General features: G+C 37.4%; 1 non-coding gene across 1 annotated transcript; it reads right to left on the reverse strand.

Moving 5' to 3' along the window:
• Positions 1–1100: 1100 nt before the first annotated feature.
• LOC112713523 (small nucleolar RNA R71) lies at positions 1101–1208 on the reverse strand. Its single transcript, XR_003158496.1, has one exon. It is a non-coding gene; the product is annotated as a small nucleolar RNA R71 (small nucleolar RNA).
• Positions 1209–14261: the final 13053 nt, after the last annotated feature.

Genomic DNA, 14261 nt, shown 5'->3' on the forward strand with positions numbered 1-14261 from the left:
TTTTCAAAAATCTTGCTAACAATTAATGTTTTTATTCAAAAAATTTCAAGTTTGTTACTTTCTTATTAAGAAAGGTTCAATATTTGAATTTTAGAATCATATCTTTTAAATTCCTTGTTAGTCAAGTCATCAATTTTAAAAATCAAATCTTTTCAAATTGTTTGTCAATCATATCTTTTTAAATCATATCTTTTTCAAATCACATCTTTTTAAAATTCCAATTTCAAAATCTCTTTCTAACTTCTTATCTTTTCAAATTTATTATTTCTTATCTTTTTGAAAACCACCTAACCACTTTTTCACTTTTAATTTTTGAAAACCATCAACCACTTTTTCAAAATTCTTTTTAATTATTTTAAATTTTTATCTTTTTTATTTAAAAATTTTTTGAAAATTTTTCCCTCTCATCTCTTTCTATTTAATCACTAACACTTCTCCTCTACTAGCAATTTGGACTCTCTCCCTCTTTTTATGTACGAATTCTCCTCTATCTACCTCATCCCTCTATTCTTATTTTCCTCTGACACCTCAAGGAATCTCTATACTGTGACATAGAGGATTCCATACTTTCTTTGTTCTCTTCTCTTTCATATGAGCAGGAACAAGGACAAAGGCATTCTTGTTGAAGTTGATCCTGAACCCGAAAGGACTCTGAAGAGGAAGCTAAGAGTAGCTAAAGCATAATACTCTGAAGAGGACCTAACTGAAATTTTCGAAAAGGAGAAGGACATGACAGCCGAACCCAACAACAATGCCAGAGATGCAAGGAAGGTGTTTGGTGACTTTACTGCACCAACTTCATTGGAGCAAAAAACTTTGAGCTTAAGCCTCAATTAGTTTCTCTAATGCAGCAGAATTACAAGTTTCATGGACTTCCATTGGAAGATCCTCATCAATTCTTGGCTGAATTCTTGCAAATCTGTGCTACTGTTAAGACTAATGGGGTTGATCCTGAGGTCTACAGGCTCATGCTTTTCCCCTTTGCTGTAAGAGACAGAGCTAGGATATGGTTGGACTCACAACCTAAGAAAAGCTTGAACTCTTGGAAAAAGCTGGTCAGTGCTTTTCGAGCCAAATTCTTTCCACCTCTAAAGATGAACAAGCTTAGAGTAGAAGTCCAAACCTTTAGACAGAAGGAAGGTAAATTCCTCTATGAAGCTTGGGAAAGATACAAGCAATTGATCAGAAGGTGTCCTTCTGACATGCTTTCAGAATAGAGCATCTTATGCATATTTTATGATGGTCTTTCTGAACTGTCCAAGATGTCATTGGACAACTCTGCTGGTGGATCTCTTCATCTGAAGAAGACGCCTGCAGAAGCTCAGGAACTCATTGAAATGGTTGCAAATAACCAGTTCATGTACACCTCTGAGAGGAATCTTGTGAATAATGGGATGCCTCAAAAGAAGGGAGTTCTTGAGATTGACACTTTGAATGCCATATTAGCTCAGAACAAAATATTGACTCAACAAGTCAATATGATTTCTCAGAGTCTGAATGGATTGCAAGCTGCATCCAACAGTACTAAAGAAGCATCTTCTGAAGAAGAAGCTTATGATCCTGAGAACCCAGCAATGGAAGAGGTGAATTACATGGGAGAACCCTATGGAAACACCTATAATCCTTCATAGAGAAATCATCCAAATTTCTCATGGAAGGATCAACAGAAGCCACAACAAGGCTTCAACAGTGACAATGGTGGAAGAAATAGGTTTAGCAATAGCAAGCCTTTTCCATCATCTTCTCAGCAACAGACAGAGAACTCTGAGCAGAGCCTCTCTAGCTTAGTAACCATAGTCTCTGATATATCTAAGACCACTCTCAGTTTCATGAACGAGGCACGATCCTCTATCAAAAATCTAGAGGCACAAGTGGGTCAGCTGAGTAAAAAGGTTACTAAAACTCCTCCTAGCACTCTCCCAAGCAATACAGAAGAAAATCCCAAGAGAGAGTTCAAGGCCATAACCATGACCAATATGGCCAAACCTAGAGTGGGTGAAAAGGCAGTGATTCCCAATGAAGAAGACCTCATGGGACGTTCACTGACCAATAAGGAGTTCCCTATTGAGGAACCAAAGGAATCTGAGGCTCACACAAAGACCATAGAGATTCCATTCAACTTACTTCTGCCATTCATGAGCTCTAATGAATATTCTTCCTCTGAAGAGGATGAAGATATTACTGAAGAGCAAGTTGCTAAGTATCTAGGAGCAATCATGAACGAGGACTACCTTGTGTTTAAGGCTCAAGGATCTCCCTCTGTAACCATGGAGAGGAAGCATGAAAAGCTTCTCTCAATACAGAGTCAAACAAAGCCCCCACATTCAAACTCTAAGTTTGGTGTTGGAAGGCCCCAACCATGCTCTGAATATCTGTGAAGCTCCATGAGAGCTCACTGTCAAGCTATTGACATTAAAGAAGTGCTTATTGGGAGGCCACCCAATTTTATTTATCTATGTTATTTTATGTTTTCTTTAGGTTGATGATCATGTGAAGTCACAAAAACAACTACAGAATTAAAGCAAAATCAAAAATAGCATTAAAAATAGCACACCCTGGAGGATAAGCTTACTGACGTTTAAACGCCAGTAAGGGTAGCAGAATGGGCGTTAAACCCCCAGTCTGGCACCATTCTGGGTGTTTAACGCTAGAAAAGGGTACCAAACTGGCGTTTAACGCCAGAAAAGGGCACCAAACTGGCGTTAAACGCCAGAAAGGAAAGAAAAGATGGCATTAAACGCCAGAAATGGGCAGCAACCTGGCGTTTAACTCCAAGATTGGCACTCAAAGGGGCGTTTACACGCCAGAATGGTGCAGGGATGAGAAATCCTTGACACCTCAGGATCTGTGGACCCCACAGGATCCCCACCTACCTCAACTCACTCTCTCTCTTCTTCACACCTTTCCATAACACCCTTCCCCAAATACCCTTCACCAATCACATCCACCCACTCTTCCCCAAAACCCCCCCCCTACCAACCTCACCATTCAAATTCAAAACCTTTCCCTCCTAAATCCAACCCTTAATACACGAACCCTACCCTCTCTTCCACTCCTACATAAACCCCTCATCCATCCCTCAAATTCAGACATCACAACCACTTCTTCTCCCCCTTCTCCCTCAAATTAAGTTTGGTGTTGTAATGAGCGGATAATTTATACGCTTTTTGGCATTGTTTTTAGGTAGTTTTTTAGTATGTTTTAATTATTTTTTATTATATTTTTATTAGTTTTTATGCAAAATTCATATTTCTGGACTTTACTATGAGTTTGTATGCTTTTCTGTGATTTCAGGTATTTTCTGGCTGAAATTGAGGGACCTGAGCAAAAATCTTATTCAGAGCTGAAAAAGGACTGCAAATGTTATTGGATTCTGACCTCCCTGCACTCGAAATGGATTTTTTAGAGCTAAAGAAGCCCAATTGGTGCGCTCTCAATTGCGTTGGAAATTAGACATCTTGGCCTTTCCAGAAATAAGAATAGTCCATACTTTGCCCGAGTTTTGATAACACAAACTAGCGTTTAAATGCCAAGTCTATACCCATTTCTGGCGTTAAACGCCAGTACTGGCATAAAAGTTGGAGTTAAACACCCAAACTGGCACCAAAACTGGTGTTTAACTCCAAGAAAAGCCTATGCATGTGAAAGCTTCAATGCTCAGCCCAAGCACACACCAAGTGGGCCCGGAAGTGAATTTTTGCATCATTTACTTATTTCTATAAACCTTAGATTACTAGTTCATTATACATAGGATCTTTTACTATTGTATTTTTATCTTTTGAATAATCTTTAGATCATTTTGGAGACTATCTTTTGATCTCTTGATCACGTTTGGGGGCTGGCCATTCGGCCATGCCTGGACCTTCATCACTTATGTATTTTCAACGATGGAGTTTCTACACCTCATAGATTAAGGTGTGCAGCTCTGTTATTCCTCATGAATCAATGCAAAGTACTACTGTTTTTCTATTCAATTCAAGCTTATTCTTGTTCTAAAATATCCATTCGCACTTCAACATGATGAATGTGATGATCAAGTGGCACTCATCACCATTCTCACTTATGGACGTGTGCCTGGCAACCACTTTCGTTCTACCTGAAAACTAGCTTGAATGCATATCTCTTGGCCTCCTGGTTCATGACGCATGAATGCCTCTCCTGACAACAGAGTATTCCATTCCGTGAGATCAGAGTCTTCGTGGTATAAGCTAGAATCAATTGGCAGCATTCTTGAGATCCGAAAAGTCTAAACCTTGTCTGTGGTATTCCGAGTAGGATCTGGGATGGGATGACTGTGACGAGCTTCAAACTCATGAGTGTTGGGCACAGTGACGGTGTGCAAAAGGATCATTGGATCTTATTCCAACACAAGTGAGAACCGACAGATGATTAGCCCTACGTAACCCGTAGCCGGACCATTTTCACTGAGAGGACAGATGGTAGCCATTGACAACGGTGATCCCCCAACATACATCTTGCCATGGAAAGGAGTATGAATGATTGGATGAAGGCAATAGGAAAGTAGAAGTTCAGAAGGAACAAAGCATCTCCATATGCTTATCTGAAATTCCCACCAATGAATTACATAACTATCTCTATCTTATTTTATGTTTTATTTATCTTTTAATTATCAAAAGCCCATAACCATTTGAATCTGCCTGACTGAGATTTACAAGATGACCATAGCTTGCTTCAAGCCGACAATCTCTGTGGGATTGACCCTTACTCACATAAGGTTTATTACTTGGACGACCCAATGCACTTGCTGGTTAGTTGTATCGGAGTTGTGAATAACAATTTAGTGTGACCAAGTCTTTGGAGCCATTGCCAAGGAGCGAACAACAATTTCATGCACCACAGAGTGTGAGGACGGAACCTGAAGTTCAAGGGATGAACTCAAAATATCAGACAAAAGCTTGTTCAGAGCTGCATCATTGGTCCATTCGATGGGTGGATGGTCTAGGAACTTGAGAAGTGACAAAAGTTGTTCTCGAGCATTAACGTTCAGCTCAAACAGAAGACCAGAGATAAAAGGATCTATAAGTGTAGGAGCAGAAATGAGCACTTTATCTTCCTAATTTGCTTGATTCAGGATGATGACCAAGGTAACCAGGTCAGCATTGGTAGATTCAGTAGGCATACCCAGATCTCCAGATTTCGGACCAAGAGGAGCTTGAAGTTTAGCATGATTGGATGGACTAGAAGTTCTTTGTGGATAAGGATTGTTCTCTAGAATTTGAGATGGTGAGTCCGCATCAGGGACAACAGTTTCAGCAACTCGAGAGGGAGAGTCCGAATCCGGGGCCACCTGAAATTTAGTAGAGGTTTCATCCTCTTTGTTGGAGAAACATGTCCAATATTTAAAGTTTGATTTGGAGAATGATGGGTATGCTCCTTTATTAAATCAACCACTTGTGTCCCAGTTGAAATTGGAAAAGCTACCTGGAGAGGTTCAGCAGATACAGCAACATGAATTGATGAATGAGATGCTGGTTGTCCTGAACCTTGTGGATGTTGTTGATGTGGTTGGTCGGGTGCAAGAGATGAAGTGATGGATTGAGCAGTAGTAACAGGCTAAAATACAACATACATGAGTTAAGATTTATGTTGATTAAATCGACATATGTTTAAAAACAATATAATGTTACCGAAACAAGTCTTGTTCTTCGAATCAATTGAGAGCCCAAATTTGAATCAATTGTATCATTAGAATTTGAGGACGTTGCAAGGAGATTCTGGATGGATGGCTCACTATCATTGAAAGAGCTCTGGCTCGATGGCTGCAACTGTAACTGATGAAAGATTAAAATCAAAAGGATTGTAAGTGGATGTGGTTTTCGAAGAATTTCGGTTTAAATATATAAGTAGAGAGTAATTACCCTTCTGAAAGTTCTTGAAGGAGTTCTTCGACTCTTCTTGGGAGGTTGTCGTGAAGAAGCCATAGCTTTAATTTTCCTTTTTGAAGGCCTCTTGGGAGAGCCTTCAAAAAAACTTGGTGCAGAATTTACAACCATAAACTAACCGGCAAGTGCACCGAGTCGTAACAAGTAATACCTCAGGTGAGTGAGGGTCGATCCCATGAGGATTGATGGATTAAGCAACAATGGTTAAGTGATTTACTTAGTTAGAAAAACAGAAAAGAGTATTTGGGTCTCAATTGCATTAAACAGTAAATTCAGAAAATTAATAAAGCAAGCAGTAAATAAGTTGTGAATAATATATGGAGAAAACAGTTAAGGCTTCAGAGATATCTATTTTCCGGATTGACTTTTCTTACTAACTATTTTAATCATGCAAGATTTAATTCATGACAAACTATATGTTACTAAACCCTAATTCCTTAGACCTTTTTAGTCTCCCCTAAAATTCATCAACCGCCAATTCCTTGGTCACTTAATTCCAATTAGAGGGTGAAGTTCAATTCTAGTTTATGTGCCACAGAAACCCTAATTATCCAAATATAAGAGGATTATATGTCACGTATCCCATTAAGTCCAGATAATTAGAAATTTAGGAGGATATATTTTCAAGCTGTTGTTCAAATAAAGAGCTTTTCCAAGTTATACAAGAACTCAATTAGAACAAGGGTCATACTTCCGTTCGACCCAGATTCATAAGATAAAGAACGAAAACAATTCTTGAAATATAAACCAGTACATGAATTAAAATAGAAAAATAATAGTATCAATCCATACAATAGACAGAGCTCCTAACCTTAACAATAGAGGTTTAGTTGCTCATGGTTCAAAGAGAAAATAAGGATTCAGCTAAACTGTAAAGTGCGGAATAAGGTATATGAGAAGAGATAAGATTGTATCTTTTCTCTTTTATGTCTAATCTTAATTAATGTAAAATATATTTTATAAAACAAAATAATATCTTTTCTCATTTTTAAATAAAATAAAGTTTAAATCAGAATTAATAGGAGATTGCGTGCTTGCTTCTTGGAGAGTTGGGGGGGGGACCACTTGATTCCTTAATAATCCACGCCTAGCTTGAAAAATCTCAAGTTAGGTGCAGCTTTGGCTGAATTGATGGAAAAGAAGTATAAACTATTATATATCGTTGGAAAGCTATGGAAGTTAGCTTTCCAAATCCACTAGAATCACGTCAATTGGACCTCTGTAGCTTAAGTTATTTAGGTTTGAGTGCAGAGAGGTCAAGGTTGACAACATCATTCACCTTCTCTTTTTTTTGCGGAAACTCCATCAAATCCATCTAAATGCTACCTAAAATAAACAGAATTGCACAAGACTCAAAGTAGCATCTATAGTGGCTAAAAGATAATTAATTCTTGATTAAACTCAACAAATTAAATGAAAATTCACTAGGAAAAGCTAGGAAAGATGCTCACGCATCACATCACCAAACTTGAATTGTTGCTTGTTCTCAAGCAACCAAAATCAGTACATGATTAAGATGTGAATTTGCATGAGAGGTGAGAGTTCAGTTATGCTCATCTCTCTTCTTAAAGTGGGGTTTATCTGTTATAATTTTGAACAATTTTGCCATCTCACTCTCCTTTGAATCAGACGAATGTCACTGTCTTTCGGAATTAGAATCCGGATCATATTATGAATTCTCTATTCTTTGTACTCTAGTTTAATCCTTGAACACAACATACATCCTTTACTTCTCAATGAATTGGTGCTTTGCACCTTGAGTCTAGCCGTGACTTTAAATGTTTTGTCTCAAGCTTCACTTGACACAAAAACACCACAAGCACTTGACTGGGGAACTCTCTTTAAGTTCTGATTTTTCTTTCAGTTACTCCCAGACAGTGGTGCTCAAAGCCTTTGGCATACTCTGCTAAATGTATTTGGCCTCGACTCTAGATATTCTTTCTCAAGGATTACTTGACACAAGAACACCACAAGCATATGACTAAGCAACTCTTTGAGCTTTTAATCATGTCTGACCTCCTTAATCATTGATGCTCAGAGCCTTGGACCTCGCTTTTATTTTTCTTTTTCTATTTCTTTTGCTTCAAGGATTAAGCTTTCACTAATTTCAGAGAAGTCATAATAGTTCTCTAAAGTCTTGTTCCTTACACATCAACATCCTTTGATTCAAATTCAAATATGCATTATTCTTGTCATTCATTCAAAATCACAAATAATACCACCACATTTACGTAAAAAAGGACTACTCTTAAATATAAACTCAATTTCTCATGTAATACATCACTTCTTTTCTTTTCTTTTTAGATTCAAGCTCAGTGAGCGGTACATGAGACAATTTTTTTATATTTTTTTAAACTAAAAGCAAATAATAAGGTGAAACTAAATCTAAGAACTGAAAGTACTAAAGATCGTACAGGCAATCAAAGCAACAGAAAATAGAAGACAACAAAATAAGAACAGAAGGGGAATTAGAATGAAAGGAACTCAACCACCTTAGTTATGTTGGTGGCCATCTCATTCTTCTGGCACTTAAAGGTTTGCTTGTCCCTAAGCAAAGAAAAACTCCAAGGTGTCATAAATTCTTTTTAATTGCTCCTGTTCCTATTCTAACCACTCTGCATGACCACAACACATGTAAAACAAGAAAAATTCAAAAAAAAATTAGATAAAGTAATTTAAAACCAGAACTAAAAAAACTATAATTCTAAAATCCAAATAACTATAAAATTAAAACCAAAGTAACTGCAAAACCAAGGATACTAGTAGTTGGGTTGCCTCCCAACAAGCGCTTCTTTAATGTCACTAGCTTGACACTTGATTGCTGAATTTTCTTCCTCTTCTTCCAGTTGGTTAAAAGAAATGTCTCCAAGGGGGGATGTGAAAATTAGTGCCCCCTGATATAAATTCTTCCTAACAAGCTTTTTTTTATTGTGATTAGCTTGATTCACCTTGCTTATTGGGGGTAGAGGTTGGATTGCTTTTTGTTGACCTTCTCTTTTCCATGGATATTGTCTTTTGTTTCTTGGTCAAAATCCCCTTTTCAGTGCTTTCCTTGGTTGCCTTCACTTCTTTGATTTCTAAATTTAGGGGTTGTGTGATGGTTAGAATGTACCCTTCATCAAGAACTTCTTGAATTGGTGGTTCAAGAAACTCACTCTCTATGCCACTCTCTGCTTCATTGGAGTGTAGATTCCCATAATTATTTTCATCCCTTACAACCTAGAATCACCTTTTTAAGCTGAGGTAGCCCTGTTAGAATCACCTGGACAGCTAGTAAATTGGCCTAACTCCTATTAGCAAGTTTGCTCTCTTCGGTATCGTTGGGAAAGAGGAGGCGTTTGAGCAAGGCAGGACCACAATTTCGATGCAAAAAAGAGGGTGAAATTGAGGTCCTCATTGTGGAAGTCTTTACAAGAGTGAAAAAGGGAAAAGACAGGCCAAAATCGGTCTTCATCCGATTTAGCTTCTGAAAAATTTGGCTTGAAGTTAGCTAGTCAAAAATGCTCAATGTGCTATTTGTCTGAAACACCACCTCCAGGCTTTATCATGTACTTTTCAAAAATGGCGTTTAGCCCAAGTTGGAGAAGCCAAAGAGGGCCCCCTGTGATCAAGTAGTTGTTTCGAGGACAGTTACCGAATTAGCCAAGTTCTTCGAAAATGTTCCCTAGAAGTAGTTTGGCCGAATTGAGGTTGTTTCCTTCATGAAGTAGGGTGGCAAGAGGAACGAAAAGCTTCTGCATTTGAACCATTCGAGAGTAGAAGATAATTGCGTTTAACCAGTGGAACAAAAAAGCCACATGTTCATCATCTGTGATAGGGCTACCCTCTGCGCCCATATGATGAACAATGAAGTCATTATAGGAAGTAGTGGGGGTAATGTTGTACTGTTGTTTAGGCTGCATATCGGAAGTGAAATCTGGAGGACTAATCGGGTGTCCTGTAATAGCAGCTACATCTAAAAGTGACATACCAATCATCCCACAAGGAAGGTGAAAATTGTTGGTAGTCCTGTTCCAGAAAAAGGTTACGGCTCTAATCATCCAAGGGAGCGTCGAAGTAGAAAAGTGAGAAAGTCTCAGTAGATCTTGAATCCCGAGAGCCTCCCAAGCAGCGCTCTTCGATGGAGCAACACGCTCGTACTAGGCTGTGAAGTCAGTTCCTCGAGGGGTAATTTTTGGGTTATTCCTAAAGGGTTTTGATTGGTAAAGAAAGATATGTTAATTTTTTGACTAATCAACAAATCTTCCCTTTGAGCATTGGGGAAGAAAGGGAGTTTTTTTTGTTCGTCCGTTCCAAGTTCTCAATACGACCAATAAAACAATGGGTATCTTCACCCACAGTAAAAAGAATAAGAATTCTGGAGTCATCAAGTTGAAGTTACGGGTTATCAATGACTTCATCATTGACTTGGTTCAGCACGTGTAAGGCCGGAGGAGCCGTGATAAACCCCGTTTTGACGGTTTATCTTGTATTGATTTTAAGAGATTTTATCACTTCTTACCCACATTTATTCAATGAAATAGCATGGTTTTGTGATTGTCTCCTTATTTGTGCTTAGATGTGAAAACATGCTTTTAGACCCTTAATTTGATGATTTTTATTCACCTTTGATTTCACTAGATACCTTGATGTGTTTGTTAGTGATTTCAGATTGAAAAGGCTAGGAATGGATCAAAGGAGTGAAGGGAAAAGCATGCAAATTGGAGAAATCATGAAAAGTCAAAGAAGTTGAACTCGCCCATGGACGCGCACGCGCACCTGCGAATCACCCCATGGACGCGTACGCGTGCTGTGCGCGTACGCGTCGGTGCTGGTTTATGATTTTTTTTTTTTTAATGAAAACGTGGCCAACAAATTCTGAAGGGTTGTGGGGCCCAATCTCAACCAACTTTGGCGCCTAAATTGCTATTTAAAGCCAAGGATTGAAGAGCAAAGGGGATTCCAATCATTCATACTCACTAGGATTAGTTTAGAGGTAGTTTCTAGAGAGAGAAGCTCTCTCTTCTCTCTAGAATTAGGATTAGGATTAGGTTTAGTTCTTAGATCTAGGTTTTAATCTTTGCCTTCTTCTACTTCTATCTCTCAATTCTTTGTTGCTACATTCATCTTCTTCTATTCTTTTGTTGTAATTTCCTTTATATTGTTCTTATATTTTGTTGTAGATCTACTATTGTTCCTTCTACATTCTTCCAATTCAATAAGAGGTAATTCATAATAAATGTGTCTTCTTTGCTTTTCTATTATTGATCTCTTGTTTTTGTAGTTGTAGATTCATTTAATTCTTGCATTTAATAATGTTTACTTCTATTGCACTTTATGTGTTTGTTGAAATGTCTCTTTTAGTTTTAGTGTAGATTTTGTTCCTCTTGGCCTAGGTAGAGTAATTAGTGACACTTGAGTTATCTAATTCCTTTGTTGATTGATAATTGGAGAGATTGCTAATTGGTTTGGAGTGCACTAAAGCTAGTCTTTCCTTGGGAGTTGGCTAGAACTTGTGGCTCAAGTCAATTCATCCACTTTACTTTCCTTTATTTAGTAAGGGTTAACTAAGTGGTAGCAATGAACAATTTTCATCACAATTGAGAAGGATAACTAGGATAGGACTTCTAGTTCTCACACCTCACCAAGAGCCTTTTATAGTTGTTAGTTTACTTTCTTGACATTTATCTTCCATGCCTCTTATCAAAACCCCAAAATAACTCACAATCAATAACAAGACACTTCATTACAATTCCTACGGAGAACGACCCGAGGTTTGAATACTTCGGTTTATAAAATTAGGGGTTTGATGAGAGAACTTTTGCGTGGTCTAGAAATTTGCGGATAAATCCTCGTTGCAAGTATAGTTTCTAAACCTTCAAAAGTCCTTTCATACAAACGTTTTGGTTGTCACAAGTAACAAACCCCCTTGAAATTGATAACCGAGTATTCAAACCTCGGGTCGTCTTCTCAAGGAATTGCAGGGAGGTATGTTTTATTGTTGGTTATGAGTTTGTAAATTAGGGGTTTTAGAAATTAGGGAGCAGTATGTTGCATAAGAAGAAATAAAATAAATAAATAACTATAAAATAAACTCTTGGCAAGGTATGAAAACAGGAAGTCCTATCCTGGTTATCCTTATCAATTGTAAAGAGAATTTGATTCTTCTCCCACTTTGTTAACCTCTAACTATGAAGGTAAGTTAGGTGGATGAATTAATTCTGATTCCTCAGGTCCTAGTCTTTCCTTGGGAAAGACTAGAGTTATTGGAACTTGAATTAATTCTTGAAGAATTCCAATTTTCAATCAACAATGAGTTTGATAACTCAAGGGTCACCAATTATTTAACCAAAGCCGAAAGGGAAAAATAAATCTAAATTGAATTGAAAGCAATCTTAAACAGAATAAAACAATCATAATCTGAAATACCTCAAAATGCATTAATAAAAGAAATCAATTCTAACATGAAGTTCATAAACCAACATTAACAAACTGAAATAAAATAATAGAATAAATAAAGAACCTGGGATTGAGAGCCACTCCTAAAACTAAGAGAAATCCTAAATCATAATACTAAGAGAGATGAGAGAACCTCTCTCTCTAAAAACTACATCTAAAACATGAAAAGTGAATTATGAGAGCATCCTCATGAATGAATGGATTCCCCCACTTTATAGCCTCTAATATGTGTTTTCCGGGCCGCAAACTGGGTTAAAAACAGCCTAGAAATCGCCCCCAGCGTATTCTGGTACGTACAGGTCACGGAAAAGTGACGCGGCCGCATGGCTCACGCGGCTGCGCGGGTTGTGTTCCTGCCAGGCCATGCGTCCGTGTGACCCACACGTTTGCGTCGCCTGGCGTCATGGCAGCTATGGCAAATTATCTATCAAATCGAAGCCCCAGACATTAGCTTTCCAGCGCAACTAGAACCGCGTCATTTGGACCTCTGTAGCTAAAGTTATAGCCGTTTGAGTGTGAAGAGGTCAGGCTGGACAGCTTAGCAATTTCTCCAACTTCTTGTATTCCTTCCACTTTCGCATGCTTCCTTTCCATCCTCTGAGCCATTCCTGCCATGTAATCTCTGAAATCACTTAACACACGTATCAAGGCATCTAATGGTAATAAGAGAGGATTAATAATAAGCAAATATAAGATCAAAGAAGCACGTTTCCAATCATAGTACAAAATCAGGAAGGAAATATAAAACTATGCAAATATTATGAATAAGTGGGTAAAGAGTTGATAAAATCCACTCAATTAAGCACAAGATAAACCATAAAATAGTGGTTTATCAACCTCCCCACACTTAAACACTAGCATGTCCTCATGCTAAGCTCAAGAGAAACTATAAAGATGAAGAGGAATGGTAGATTAATATGAAATGCAATCCTATCTATATGAATGAAACTACATGCAGAATGTTTCTACCTATTTGGTTAAAAATAAATAAATCTTTCAAGAACATATATGAACTGGATTTCACTTATTCAAATCATAAAAATGAAGTAAAAGTAAACTTGCAAAAGAAAATAGCTCATGAAAGCCGGGAACAAAGAATCGAGCATCGAACCCTCATTGGAAGTGTATACACTCTAATCATTCAAGTGTTTAAGGTTCGACTCTCTCAATTCTCTACTAACCTTTCTTTCTAAGGCTTGCTCTGCATCTAACAATCAACAAAAATTTAATGCATAAATACACATATCAAGAGGTCTTTTAAGGGTTGTAATGGGGTTAGGGTCAAAGTAGGATTGTATTTGGCCAAGTGGACTAAAAATCTTAATCCTTAATTAACTTAAACTTTTCCACCTAACTTAGACAATCCATGTAATCATAATACAACATCTAACCATCCATTAACTATGTTTTCCACATATTCATACATTCTAATTTCAAGTACAACTCATATGCATTGCTTTCACCACTCACTTTGGGGCATTTTGTCCCCTTTTATTTGCTCTTTTTCTTTTCTTTTCTTTTCTTTTTCTTTTATTTTTCTCTTTTTTATATTATTTTTCTTTTGTTTTTCTCAATGCATATGATTAAATTATTAAATGCATAAACATGTCCTAAACATTTCTTTCACATTTTCAGAAATTTCTAACATACTCAATTCTAAAACCAAATGTTTACAAACACAATTTTCCCACACTTAAATCATAAGTACTTTCACTAGTCTAAGCTAACCAAGGATTCAAATTAAGGACATTATTGTTTTTTGCTTAGAGTTGATGATGTGCTAAAATAAAGAACAAATGGGTATAATAGGCTCAAAATTGGTTTTCATGGGATAATGAAAGGTAAGGCCATATGGGTATGTGAGCTCAGTGAAACAAAGGCCTCAATCATGTAAGTGCATGTATACATCAAATAATGGAA

Source organism: Arachis hypogaea, chromosome 9, assembly GCF_003086295.3.
Source record: "Arachis hypogaea cultivar Tifrunner chromosome 9, arahy.Tifrunner.gnm2.J5K5, whole genome shotgun sequence".
NCBI lineage: Eukaryota > Viridiplantae > Streptophyta > Magnoliopsida > Fabales > Fabaceae > Arachis > Arachis hypogaea.